The 13,044-nt window shown below is 41.8% G+C and overlaps 1 protein-coding gene across 2 annotated transcripts in view; it reads right to left on the bottom strand.

Moving 5' to 3' along the window:
• The window catches only part of SHQ1 (SHQ1, H/ACA ribonucleoprotein assembly factor), a 39,624-nt gene that overhangs the window by 1,334 nt on the left and 25,246 nt on the right, over positions 1 to 13,044 (bottom strand). The window lies entirely within an intron of this gene.

The following is a 13,044-nucleotide window of genomic DNA, read 5'->3' as shown; positions in this document are numbered from 1 at the left end:
CTTTTCCCCCAAGGTTAGACAATATCCCACTGAAAGGCTTTGAGGATATTTTCAGGAAAGATCCTGCTGCTGGATGCCTCAGCCGTGCACAGTGAGGGAGATTTCAGAAGAAACCTTTTCAGGTTTGCTGTCTTTAGCTGCACACTCTGCAGCACAGGGCTGGCTGGCTGCAGTTTATGTGCAGCAAAATTATTCTTGTTTCCTACCCTCCCAAATATATCTGTGAAATGCCTATGAACCAAGGGAATATGGCTGAGTAGTGATCCCTCTCCTCCCCTCCCAGCCAGCCTGGTGCACCCATGAACACAGGAGATGTTCAATACTCTGTCTGCAGATGTACTTTACCCTTCACTTGGAATTCAGCTGAAATATAATTCAGCAGGAGGAACAGGACCATTTAGATAAATGCCCCTAATAAAGCAGACACACCACATTGGCTTCAAATCTCGGGTCCAGCCCCATCCATTTCCTCGAGTGTTGGAAGCCAGCACGTGCTTTACCAGAAAAGGGCACCACGGATTTATAAATAGAGACTAAAAAGTGAGAGAGTGCCTTGAAATGGAGGGGGGTGAGGGCAGAGGGGAAAATGGGCATGAAAACTCAAACATACATCCTGTTTCTTGTTGTGGAGTTTTGCCTCAGACTATCAATCAGCTTTTCACCACTTCCTGCAGCAGCAGGTCTGCTATAAATCCTGCAGTAACTGAGTGGGTTTCATTTCCTCTGCCAGAGCTGTGAACCTGCAAGGCATGACACACTGACACTGGAGCAGGGAGCTGGGGATGTAATACACAGCTCCTGCGAGGCAGAAGTTAAAGTGCTTGCTCTCTCACTTGAATGATTTTAAAGATCTTTATATTCTATTTCCCAGGGGGCATAATTACTCAGTATAATGTAGATGCTTCCAGGTTTTGGGTTTTTTTTGCTCCTAAAGGAATTGTATTTTTAAGTGGGGGAAGGGAAATTCAGTGCAGCTCCTTACACATTTTACAGACAGTGCAACATTTAAATGCTTTAAAAACTTGGAATAGAACACACTAAACTTCCTTAGTTCAACCCATAGCCTAGGAAACTGAGAAATAACTTTCCCAGAAGTAAAGCAACAGAAAACAATGAATATTTCTAGAATTTTCAAATCTAAAGCTAAAAATTAACTACAACATCATCCTAGCAGCCTCTAATACAAAGAAGGGTACCAAATTTTAAAGAGACATTATTCTAATGTTTTCTTTCTGGCAACTTATTTCCATTTTTTTGTCACTGACTTGCATTTTTCTCAAAAAGTTAGGGGGGATTTGAGAAATTGCCAACCTAATTTGGAACAAAGTGAGCATTCTCCCTGCTCCATCAGTAAAGAGAAAGGAAAAGAAGCCAAGTGATACATTGAGAGGTTCATGGAGCCTTGCAGGTAGGTGGGAACAAAACAAGTGGCTGCAGGGAAATCTGCTTCCTGAGCACACTGGGGAGAAGCTGATTTATACCCCGAGTCACAAGAGTTTATAACCCCTTCAGAAAGCATTTTGCTTTGCTTTTGAAACAGCCTCTTTCCTTCCTGTTAACTCTGTGCATGTGTCCCTTTCCCTGTGAGAGCTGCTCAGAACATGAAGATTCAACTCCTTTTCCTCTCCTGTTCCCTGACTGTCCACAGCCACAGGAGCTCCAAGGCTGGATGTGCCCTGTGACAGAACCCTGTTTTGTCCCCATTTTATGTGGCTCCCTTTAATTTCACTGACACCATGAGCAACTCCTCACACCCTCTGGCACAATTTCCTCTGGGGATACCCCCCAGCTCCCATTGCCTGTCTCACCCACCTGTTTTACTGCTGCCATTACAGACAGAAAAGCAATTTTCAAAGTCCTGTTTCCCCCCACACTTCCATTGACCCTGTAAATTTGCTTCCCAGTTCCATGTGTATTTTTTTTCCTTTTTCCTATTTTTGCCTATTTTTTTCTACCTCTTCATGCCTATTTCCCCTACTCCAGACTCTCAGTACTTAAAATCCTCTCTACCTCCTTCACTACTCCCTTATAATGCAGTTTATATATTAAGATACAGAAACATATCACAGAACTGCATCAAGTATTAAGGAGTTTAAGACATAATGTGCCTTTTTGGCATTAATAAATACTTTGCTGTGTCCAGGTTACCTAATGGCAAATGTTAAGGAAGAAAATACACAATGATAAACTCATTTGACTCAACACACATTATGCTACTAAATTCAACATGGTCCTGCTGACAGGTAAAAGAACAATCTCCCTAGAGCAGTAAGTTGGTTTTTTTAACTCTTGGCCATGGGGGTTGGACTAGATGGCCTTTAAAGGTCCCTTCCAACCCTAAATATTCTGACTCTACAAAAAAGTCTCATTTCTGTTTTCTCTGTGGGTAAATGTTTCTTCCCAACTTTCACTCTGCTCATCCAGTCTCAATCAGAATCCACAGAGCTCAACTTTGCAATATGAGACAAACTCAAAACTGTCACCTCTTGACAATTTTATACATAAACCCAAAAAACTCCACTCCCCAACTTTGCAATCTTGTATTAAAAAAACAACCAAACAAAGAACACTTGAAGAATAAGGTTGTTTCTTTCCTGCCCCTGTGCAAGGGACTAAGAGATTTACAATTAGCCATCAGTTCATCTCCTTTAAGGCAATTATCTAATTTGAAGAGACCCAAGTTTCAGGAGTGCATTTCACATCAACCTTAAGAAAAGGTGGCAGCACTCCCTGGACAAAAAGCCAGGCAAACAGCCTAAAAATCAGAGCATGGAAATGCTTTCAATGGGAGACCATGGGTCTTGGAGCTGATGGTTTTCCAAGCTGAAAGATAGGCAACAATTCAGGAAACAAAAATGAGACACCAGAAACAAGATCTCATGTATGAGAGACCTGCAGTAAACAGGCCCTGCTGTTTCCAAAATCTTTCGAGTAGTGTTTGAGAGATTAGACAGCAAATACTTTAATTTTTCAAGTATGATTAATGGAATCCATGATTACTTTAAGACATGCTCATTCAGTATGCACATTTGTGGTAATGATATCTTATTATTATGGTAATAGTGTTCTTACATAAACATGCATAATAGGTTTTAAAGGTGCTACACATGATAATTATTAGTTATCACGATGTCAGTTGCTTAAGGAAAATGTTTAATTACAGGTTAAACTGATCAGATGCATGTTTTGTTTAATGCATAGCTTTGAGGAACAGATAAGAGAAGCATCTCGGGGCTTGTCCATGTAGTCTGGAATTAAAATTCCAAGACAGAACTACAGTAATCCTTGTCTAGGCACAAGAGAGTTTCTTCAGGTGCAAGAAGAATAAAAAAAACCTTGTTCTACAGATCTTAGATTATAAAGGAGTGAAACTGGGCTGAAAAGAACAAAGACTCAAAGGAGATTTAGCAAATAAAGGGAGATGGATAAAACTCTGAGAAAAATAAAAAGAGGATTATGGCAACAGGAAAAGGAAATCATTAGAGGTTTATTGCAAAGGCCACTTGTGGCAGCATGAAGAGAAGTGATAGTGATGGGACTGACTGCAGGGCTGAGACACAAGTGACAACCAGGGTGGGAGCAGAGCAGGACACAGCTCCAGGAAAAGCCAAACTCCTACAAGCTTCAGTTCTGCCTTCTGTTCCAGGGAGTACAGAGAGCACCAGGACCTGAAGAGTCAAGAGATCTGTTATCTCCAGAACACAGAGCTATGAGGAAGAAGTCTCACTGCAGACAGACATCAGGGATTTGATTGTTTCCAAGGAAGATTTCACATAAGCTGGAAGGGAAGACAAAAGTCAACCCTAACAGTAAAAAACAAATGCAGGACTTGGGTGGGCGGTACATCCAGCCACAAAATCCTCTCATTTTTCCCAAATGATGAAATAAAAGAATAATTATGCTTCTGTACACTATGTCCATCAGTCAGCACTATGAAAGGAAAAAGGTTTAAAGAAAGAGTGTTAATAACTCAGACCTTCCCATCTGCCTGGTACTTCCCTTACATCCAGTACTCTGGTTTTTTTAACGTAACTGCTAAAACAAAACAACTCAAAGAGATCTTGAAAATATGAAAATCAGCATTCTGCTCTTCATTGCAAATGATGATGGCACTGCATACTCAATCATAGCAGGGGAATTACAGATCTAAAACACTCTGCAGATTATTTGCAAGCATGGGAGTGAATGTTGCTGCCCAGAGAAGCTGTGGCTTCCCTGTGGGTCCCTGGAGGTGTCCAAGGCCAGGTTGGATGCAGCTTGGAGAAACCTGGGATAGTGGAAGGTGTCCCTGGTTGAAACTGGCTGATCTTCTTTAAGGTTCCTTCCTGCCCAAACCATTTCATGATTCTATGAGAGAGTCACACTGGCAACACAACCTCCCAAAGCTGGAGTCAGTAACATCCAGCTGTGGAATGAAAAGTGACTTTGCACAGGCACAAGCTCCAGCTTGCTTTTGTTTTTGTAAACAATAGGAGGATTATTTCTACTGCCTCATCAATTTGGCTTTGCATTCACAGATGTGTACAAACATCCCCTGTTCTAAAGTACTCAGTGTAAACAAGGTGTAAGACATGGCAAAACCCAGCAGAATCACCTTGCTATCTCCCCGGGCTCAGTCCCAGCCAAGTGACAGCACAGAGCTGCTGACATATCGAGCTGCTCCTGCCCTAGCACAGCAGAAAAGGAACCAAACATGGGACCCTCAGTATCACAAACGTTGACAGCAGCTCTGCTGGCCAGCCTGGTGTTTGAACGCGACCTAACCGATCTTGGAACTAACTAAAGATCATGCTGCTCCCATGTGGTTAGGGCCCACTCAGTGTTCCAGTGGGAATCAGTCCTCCATGCCAGCAAGACTCGGCTCCACAGGGCTGACAAGCCCCGTTTTAGAGTGTGAAACACTTTCCATTAATTATCTTTACGCCTTGCAGGCAAGATAAACAAGTCTCAGAGGCAGCAGAGACTTCAAGCGCAGACGTGCCTTTGGAGCGGCGTGGCTTCCACCGGGGATGAACACGGGGCTGTGTCCCTGCCAAGCAGCTGGCCCTGGTGGGCCTGCAGCTCCCTGGGATGCATTCAAACACAAACCAGCAGCACGCTGTGCCACTCAGCGGGGCTGACAGACGCAGAAAGGGCAGTTATTTAACTTATCTCCACTCAGCAGGAGCTCTGGACACACAGGATCCATCTAATAGTAAAGCTGCTGTGTTAAGCAAAAGGCTTCCTGTCTGCTGCATCACAAGAGCCTCAATTTTATCTCTTTAACATACAAGAAGTTACCAAGTTTAAAGAGAAAGCATCAGGCTATGTTTACACTACCTTCCTTCACAAGGCCTGGCAAAACTCAAACTTAGGAGAGAAAGTTTCACAGACAGCATCTTTCTTTGATAAAACGGATAAGATACCAAGCAATACAACCAGACAAGTATCCCCACTTTAAATGTGTTCCAAATTACATACCTGGCAGCACTGCTCACAATTTCCCACAATTATTCATTTAGCCAGAGGCACTGTAAGTATTAAGACAATTCTAGAGTTAATATTATCTCAGACATCACCAGATATTATCCCAGAGTCTCAGCAGTTCAGATACAGAGTGTGCAAATTTACTATCTGTGGGACATTGAAATGTCAGTTAAACTATAAGGAATAATGGAATTTTCTGCCCTGCCACCAGGCTGGTTGAGGACAGGCTGCAATAGGACATCCCTGGTATTTCTGCAGGGTCTGTCACCAGTGAATAAAAGGGCACCTGCAAAGGGACAGCCTCTCCACACCTTTCAGATGGTCTCATTTTCCCCCTGCCCACAGTGGATCTTGCTGGATTCCATCCATCACTGTCTTCCAGCCCAAGCCATATCTGCCCAGACATCAGGGGTGTGAAGAGACATTGTTCAATGTCCAGTCGCCTGATAATGCCAAATGAACTCCCCACAGGAACTCTGTCACGATCCTGATGGAAATTAATATCCCTATGGCAGTAAGCCTACAGCTCAAGTTCTCCCAAAGCAGAAGGCTCAACAAGTTACAGCCACACATGAAAGCAAAAGATAAGAAAGTGAGCTCATACAAGAATGACACAGCTGGCAAAGCACCCAACTAGTCCATCAAGAAGAAAATAAACTGTTCTTTGCTCTAAAATTCAGATGCAGCTTCTATCTAGCCCCAAACAGCTACTGGAGCAACCAAACTGGTCATCTTTGGGGAAAGCTTGAAGCTGATAGTTAACTGAGATCACTCTGGTCACTGATCAGCACATTCTGAGAGCCAGGCGTGGAGGATAAAGCAGAGGAAAGGCACATTCTTGAATGGCTGTAACAGAACTTAAACTTCAGGGGTTTAGCACAAAAGTAGCACAATTCCTTCAGAAAGGCAACTAAAAATGAGAAACATCCCTCCACACCCAATATGCACTTTCAAGCAGCTTGAAAGAAAAAAATATGATTGAATTCTTATGATACAGAATTGACAGACAATTTGATTTTAATAAAATATTCAAGACATGAAAGAGTCTGAGTTTGATCAGCCCTGACTGGTGAGACACAGGAGCAATAAGGATGATGGCACTGAATACTAAAGCAGAACTCATTAATGCAGAAACAGCTCAAGTCAACAGGCACAAAATTGCATAAATGGTCCAACAATGAGGTTATATCACAAAACCCCTCCAGTTCAGGAAAAGAACCCTCACAAATGGACATTTAGGTACAATAATAAGAAACTCATCACACTAAAGGCACCATCCATTTGCCCAAACCACTCTTTAAAAAGTCATGGGTTACAGAAGGACTTGAGCCTCAAAATCTGCCTGCAGACAAGAGACTAAGGCTCAATTACACCTTTTAGAGTGTATTTTATAGCATCTCACATATTTCACCATTTATTATTTCACTTTCAAGGTTATTTATAATGAGTGCTTCAATTATACACCAGTCAGTGACCTCCAATCATAGTGAAATTGCTTTGAAAAAGCAAGTCCAGGAGCAGGGAACAAAAATACTCCAAGGGAAGTTCTGAAGGAAATTCAGAGCAGAAACTAATCTTGGTAAATGTTAACAGATAGTGCCACCCACTTGGCCCGTCATGCACACTGCTGTATTACAGACCAGGACAACAACTAACTTTACACTGTTTTTATTGCTAAAGTACCTTCCTACACACTTCTACCCCAATTCTCCACAAGTTTGGGGAATCTGGGCACAGATTTTATTTCATGCAGATCTGGGAACACAACTATTCCTTTTAAGCTAAAACTTAAAGCACAACAATACTACCATGAAGGTTAAGGCGTGAACTGGAAAATACACACAGCACCTGAACCACAGGGCAATCCTTTCACGGCAACAAAAGGCCCTAATTCAGAAGAGCACAGAAAATATTCCTTTATAATCATCAGAAAAGTGAATGTGTAACATCTACTAAATTTCTTCCCAGCCTTTTTTAGCTGGTTAGCTCATCATACCCTACCTCGCTTCGGAGATCTGAAAGAATCACAGAAGAGGTCATACAATTAACAGAGATAAACACAAACAGCACCATCCAACACTTTCATGTGCTCAGTTTATTATACACTTTTATAGTAAGAGGCAGAGGCCATAAATAACTCCATTAAAATCTCATTGGCTCTGATCAATGAGTACAGGAGATAATGGAAGAATGTTAGTAAAGGAAAAACAGAATCATTTTCTTCAGGACTCAGGTAAAAATTGACCTAAACTTTAACTAATCTTCAACCTTATCTGCAGCAAAAGAAAGACAGATGAGTGTAAACACAACAGCAAAAACACAACATTTGTTCACAGGAATTAGTTCTAGATTAACCACTGTTTTCATAGGAAAGAAACAAACCATCTCCCCAACTTCTAGAGTCAGTGCTCAAAAAAAAGGTGCTCAGTCTGTGTAAGATCTTTTATGCAACTGCAGGTAGGAATTCATGCTTTCTATCTCTCACGATGATGGACTCTGATTTTTTTGCCTAAATAACCTAGCTTTACACAGTTACACTGTCTATGTCCATACTGACCATTAATCATTTCCTTTCTAACAACTCCTGGAAACATCAGGCAACTTCATCAAATTTAAGAGCAAGTAGAATTTAAGGATCTTTAAACTCCTACATATTTCATGAAAATAAGCAAAGGGATAAATAATGAGCCTCCTGGGACAAGGCTGGCAGGACACAGCTATTATGTCTTGTCTTAGTAGGAGGCCAGGGCAGGCACCCACCAGCCAGCTGATCCCTGCTAATTCCAGCTGTGGACGTGCCTGGGAGGTGTCAAAATTACATGGGGAAGGGACAAGAGCACAAGGCTTGGGTTGGGAAGTTTATCAAGTCTTTTTTCCTCCTTCCCTCACAATCTCAGACAAACCAGAGACTGGAACAGCCTTCCCTGCACAACAAATCTTCACTGCAAACAGGAAAACCACACCGCAAAAAAAGGAAGCACTGGGTTCAAAAAAGTCTGGAAAATGCATCTCCCCATGAGTAAGATGCCCCCACTTCAAATGGACAGGATCAGAAAAGCAGAAATGAAGCATGAAGAAACTACTCTGGACATGAGAACCCCCCTTCTGTGCAGGTGACAGAACACAGCCCTGCGCCATAAACAACGGCTGATGGGGAGGATCCAGAGGGCTTAAGGGGAACATAAAATGCTTTAATCTTGGAATTCTGGCTTTCCAAGGGCATTATGTGGATTCCGAAACCAAGAGAGTGATGTACTTACACTGCAATCCAACTGGCAGTCTTGTAAACATGAACTGCTATCTGCATAGCTCAAAGTATTACAGTTTGTTAACCATAAATCAAATATAAAACATAGCACCATCATTTCAATTTAAGTGACTTCTTTTATGTTAATAAGTCTGAATGTTTCAAGTGACTTTCCCCCATATTTACTCTGAAATTCCACAGTGCTTCTTTCATAATGAATCTAAATACTGCATGAGCTGAACTTCACATTTATAAATATTTTAAAAAAAGATGAAGCTTTCCAGTATAACATCTTACTTTCATTACTTGGTCTTTTTGATAAGTTGAAACCAAACAGATCATGGATTATAAAAGAAATCAAGTACAGCTTACTTATATAGATGATATTATGAAAATATTCATAAGAGGAAACAGACTTGGAATTAACATTGGACTATAAAAAGAAACTGAAGAGTATTTATATGTTTTAAGAATAGTTTAACGGAGCTTTGTTGCTAAAATAGCTCCAGTAAGTTGCAGCCAGTCCCAACATCTAATAATGGCACAGCTTCCAAAATAATACATGATAAACACAAACAATGAAAGATGAATTGGTAACTCACCACAAAATAGATGCAGAGAAAGAAAGATTATATAAAACGATAGCAGTATTGGCTGTGTTACAGAAATGGAACGCTGACAACTGTTCTGTATTAGCCCCATCTCCCTCAAGTTTCTTTGCTGCCATTATCTAGAACTTGGTCTTCACCATCATTGCTGGTGATCTAGGAGAAAGCTCTTCTCATGCTGCAAATTACACAATTTGTGTTAAAGTATGGGAATGAAAGGTACACACAGCAGGGCAGAAAATGTGAATTTTAGTGTCAGGATAATGCTAGCAAAGGCCTGTATTACAAAAATAACAACAGTGGCAGGGAACAGGCTTAAAGGCACAATTACAAATATGACTCCAACACGATTCTACCCCTCTGCAATGGAGTTTATCCCCCAAACAACACAGTGGGGTTGATCAGAGTTTAACTCTTCCAGTGCTCCATTGCTTCTGACACCCGGAGCACTTGAAGGGAAAACACTACCTGCAACCTTCTCAACTCAGTCCATTCTCAACTCACACAGTCTGAACAGAAGACACCAAACCTAAGCATCTTGCAAATTCCTTGCAGAAACGCAGATTTTCCCAAGGGCCTAAAGTGAGCAGCCTGCTCCCAGCTCCTCCCACACACCCCCTGTTGTGTTTGGGCACCTGTTAGCAGCTGCTCCGGGGCATGACTGCACAAGGGGGATGGTTTTAAACTGCAGCAAGGTTGAGTTAGATTAGATATAAGAAGTTTTTACCAACGAGGGTGATAAAACACTGGAATAGGTTGCCCAGAGAAGCTGTGGCTGCCCCATCCTTGGAAATATTCAAGGCCAGGTTGGACAGGGCTTGGAGCAACCTGACCAAGTTGAAGATGGCCCTGCTCATTGCAGGGCCTCTAAAGGTCCCTCCCAACCCAAACTGTTCCATGAGTCCATGATCATGCCTCAGAGAAATTATTACATTATTATTATTATTATGCTAGCTGCTGAGCAGATTGGAAACAAACCAGGAAGATGTTCCCAAGCCTGCAGCTCAGCTTCCCCCCCTTAGACCAGAGCTGCACATTCCACCTGCTCCAAAAGGCAACGGCTGCAGCAGCTCATCCTTCCCCTCATCAAACCAGAAATCCACTCAGCTGAGCTGTGCTGACTGAAAAGACACGACACAGATCACTGACCCTTCTGCAGGCACATAGGAACTGCCTCCCAACAACTTTGGAAAATCAAAGCAGTAGCCTGAGGGGGGAAAAAATGGCTTTCTTCTTTGCCTTCTCTGCCCACAGCAAGGTGCATTCAGACACAGCCTGAAGGAATCTGAGCTATAGAAAAGCGATGGAATAAATAGGAAAAAACAAGAGAGGGCAGGAGAGCAAAAACATCAAAGGAAACTGCAGCTAGCAGCTGGAAGGAGAGATTAAATCCCTTGTTAAAAATCCATGTTTTACAGGGCTTGCTAAAACATACATGAGGGGGAATTTCTGGTATTATACACACCTGTCTATCACCCTTTTGAGCCCTCAGGGCAGTGTTTTGCCTTAAGGCTCTTAAGTCAGTGTATTATATTAGCTGTGTATTGTTATTTACAAGTGCTCTGTGTGCACCTCCTGCTTTATAGACAGGAGTGACAGCTCAGGCCCTAAACAAGATGCAGCACCCAAGGAGAGGCATTGGCAGCTCGTGATGGCAGCAAACAAACAGAAATTGTATTAAAAACATGCATCAAAACAGTGAAAGAGGAGACACACAGAATGTGCCTGCAAATTAGTAGTTATTATTTTTAAATCCAAGAATTGTGATCCAAGGTATAAGAACAGATGACTTGGGATGAAAATAAATAAATTTGGGTTTTCTAGCAACAGTCAATGTAAGCTTTGATAAACTGGTAAAGTCCTACCTAAGTTTTAAGGAAAATGATAGGATTTCCTGCTTTAGTAGCATAATAAACTGCTCAGAATCTCCAATACTTTCTGCACCAGACCCAGAGCTTGGGGCTGAATCACAAGGTGTTCATCTGAGCTGTGCAATTTTGATAGAAAACAAGTAAGACTGTACAGAGTTACCCAACAACACAGAGAGAATGAGTCAACTCAGAATTACTTTTCACTAGGAAAATGTGAGAACTTACTGCTGTTTGAATTTTTCCTGTTCAAATAGACTGTGATGCATGATTTTTTTTTTGGTTATAAAACTTAATGGCTAAAACCTGCAATCTTTGTCACATCATACTTGTAGACAAGTCCTAATCAACCTTTAATTTTCTTACCAATGAACTCCTGGGTTTGTTTGCTGTCTTGGCTTAACACAGGTCACTCAGGCATTTACATTCATGAAGCATTTTCCCCCGTAATCCTCTCCATTTTTCAACATCTTTTTGAACAAGCACTAGAATCAGTGTTTTAACAGTCTTACAAATGATGCACTTTAAGGTCATGCCACTTCCTTCTTCTAAATGATACTACTCTGCTTCTTCAGCTCAAGTGTACTCACTCTCTCACCTGCTCAGGTTCAAACTGTTCTCAAGCATGACCCAACCTATTTTTCTGAAGCTGTTGCCCTCAGCTGTCTTTTATTCTCCAATCCATAACTGTGCTCTACAAGCTTTTACTGAGTGTGTCATTTTAGACTTGCTTGTATTAAAATGCACATTGTTCAAATAAGCACTTATGGCCAGTCGGGGGCAGCCTGTGCAATTCATTTTATACCTTTAAATAAATAACATTTAATGCCACAAAAAAATTTCTAACAAGACACATATATTTTCTTACAGATTTTTAAATATGCATAAAATGAATCTCAAAGAGACCATTTCAATTAGCTACTCCCATTATTGGTAAGAGCAGCTGGTGCAGCTCAAAGTTAATTCAGCACTCCAGGCCACCAAGGAAGTGAATGGGAAGCAAAGCCAGCACAGCATGAGTACTCCAAGCAGGCAGCAAACAGTGCTGCACACTGAACTGGCTGCCAGCAGTAGTAATGCCAGCTTGTAAAACCTGCTAAGAAGGAATTACAGTAATTGGGGATTGTAGTCATGAGCTACAATATTGGGGATTGTAGTCCTGAGCTCCTGCAGCAAGTCCGGACAGGACAGTCAGCGCGCAGCCTGAGAAACCCCAGCTGCCTCACTTGTGCTCAAGGTGTGACCACAAGCAGCACCAAGGTTTTGGGGTTTGCCCTTGTACCTGCATGGCTCTTTTCAAACCAAAGAGCAAAGGAAAGAATAGCTTTCAAATTAAAACTCTGCTAAACAGGAGTTGCTTTTGTTTTGCAGGGAGTGAGGGCAGAGAATTACCTGGCTTCAGTGCATCCAGAATGACAGTATCATTAAAAAAGATATCATCAAAAATATAAACCTCTCACTATAAAACAGATCAAATTAAGGAATTCTGTGATGGGGTCATTACTCTACCTGATAAGTAAACACAACTGGCTACAGCAGAGCATACACTAAAAGCACATGCTAATGGCAAAGCTGCTTTCAAAGCAGCACCATGAAAGCAATTTGGCTTTTCTCTGCACCACACACTTCGAAAACTGAGTTTTTTATCAAACCTGAAATTACTGCAGCCTCCACTAAACTAAGGCTGACACGGGCAGCAATGAAGGTAAAGTCAAACCCAAACCCTGCCAGAGCAGGGAACAGCTGCCCGTGACCCCGTAACACACATGAAACACAACACCATGAGGGGCATTTTCCCTGACGCCTCAACGGGATGAAGTGCTTTAAACATGCTGTACAAATCAGATTAATCCCA

This window comes from Corvus hawaiiensis, chromosome 11 (genome assembly GCF_020740725.1).
Source record: "Corvus hawaiiensis isolate bCorHaw1 chromosome 11, bCorHaw1.pri.cur, whole genome shotgun sequence".
NCBI lineage: Eukaryota > Metazoa > Chordata > Aves > Passeriformes > Corvidae > Corvus > Corvus hawaiiensis.
Note: the sequence above shows the minus strand (reverse complement) of the source record. Positions and strands in the feature narration are given on the sequence as shown.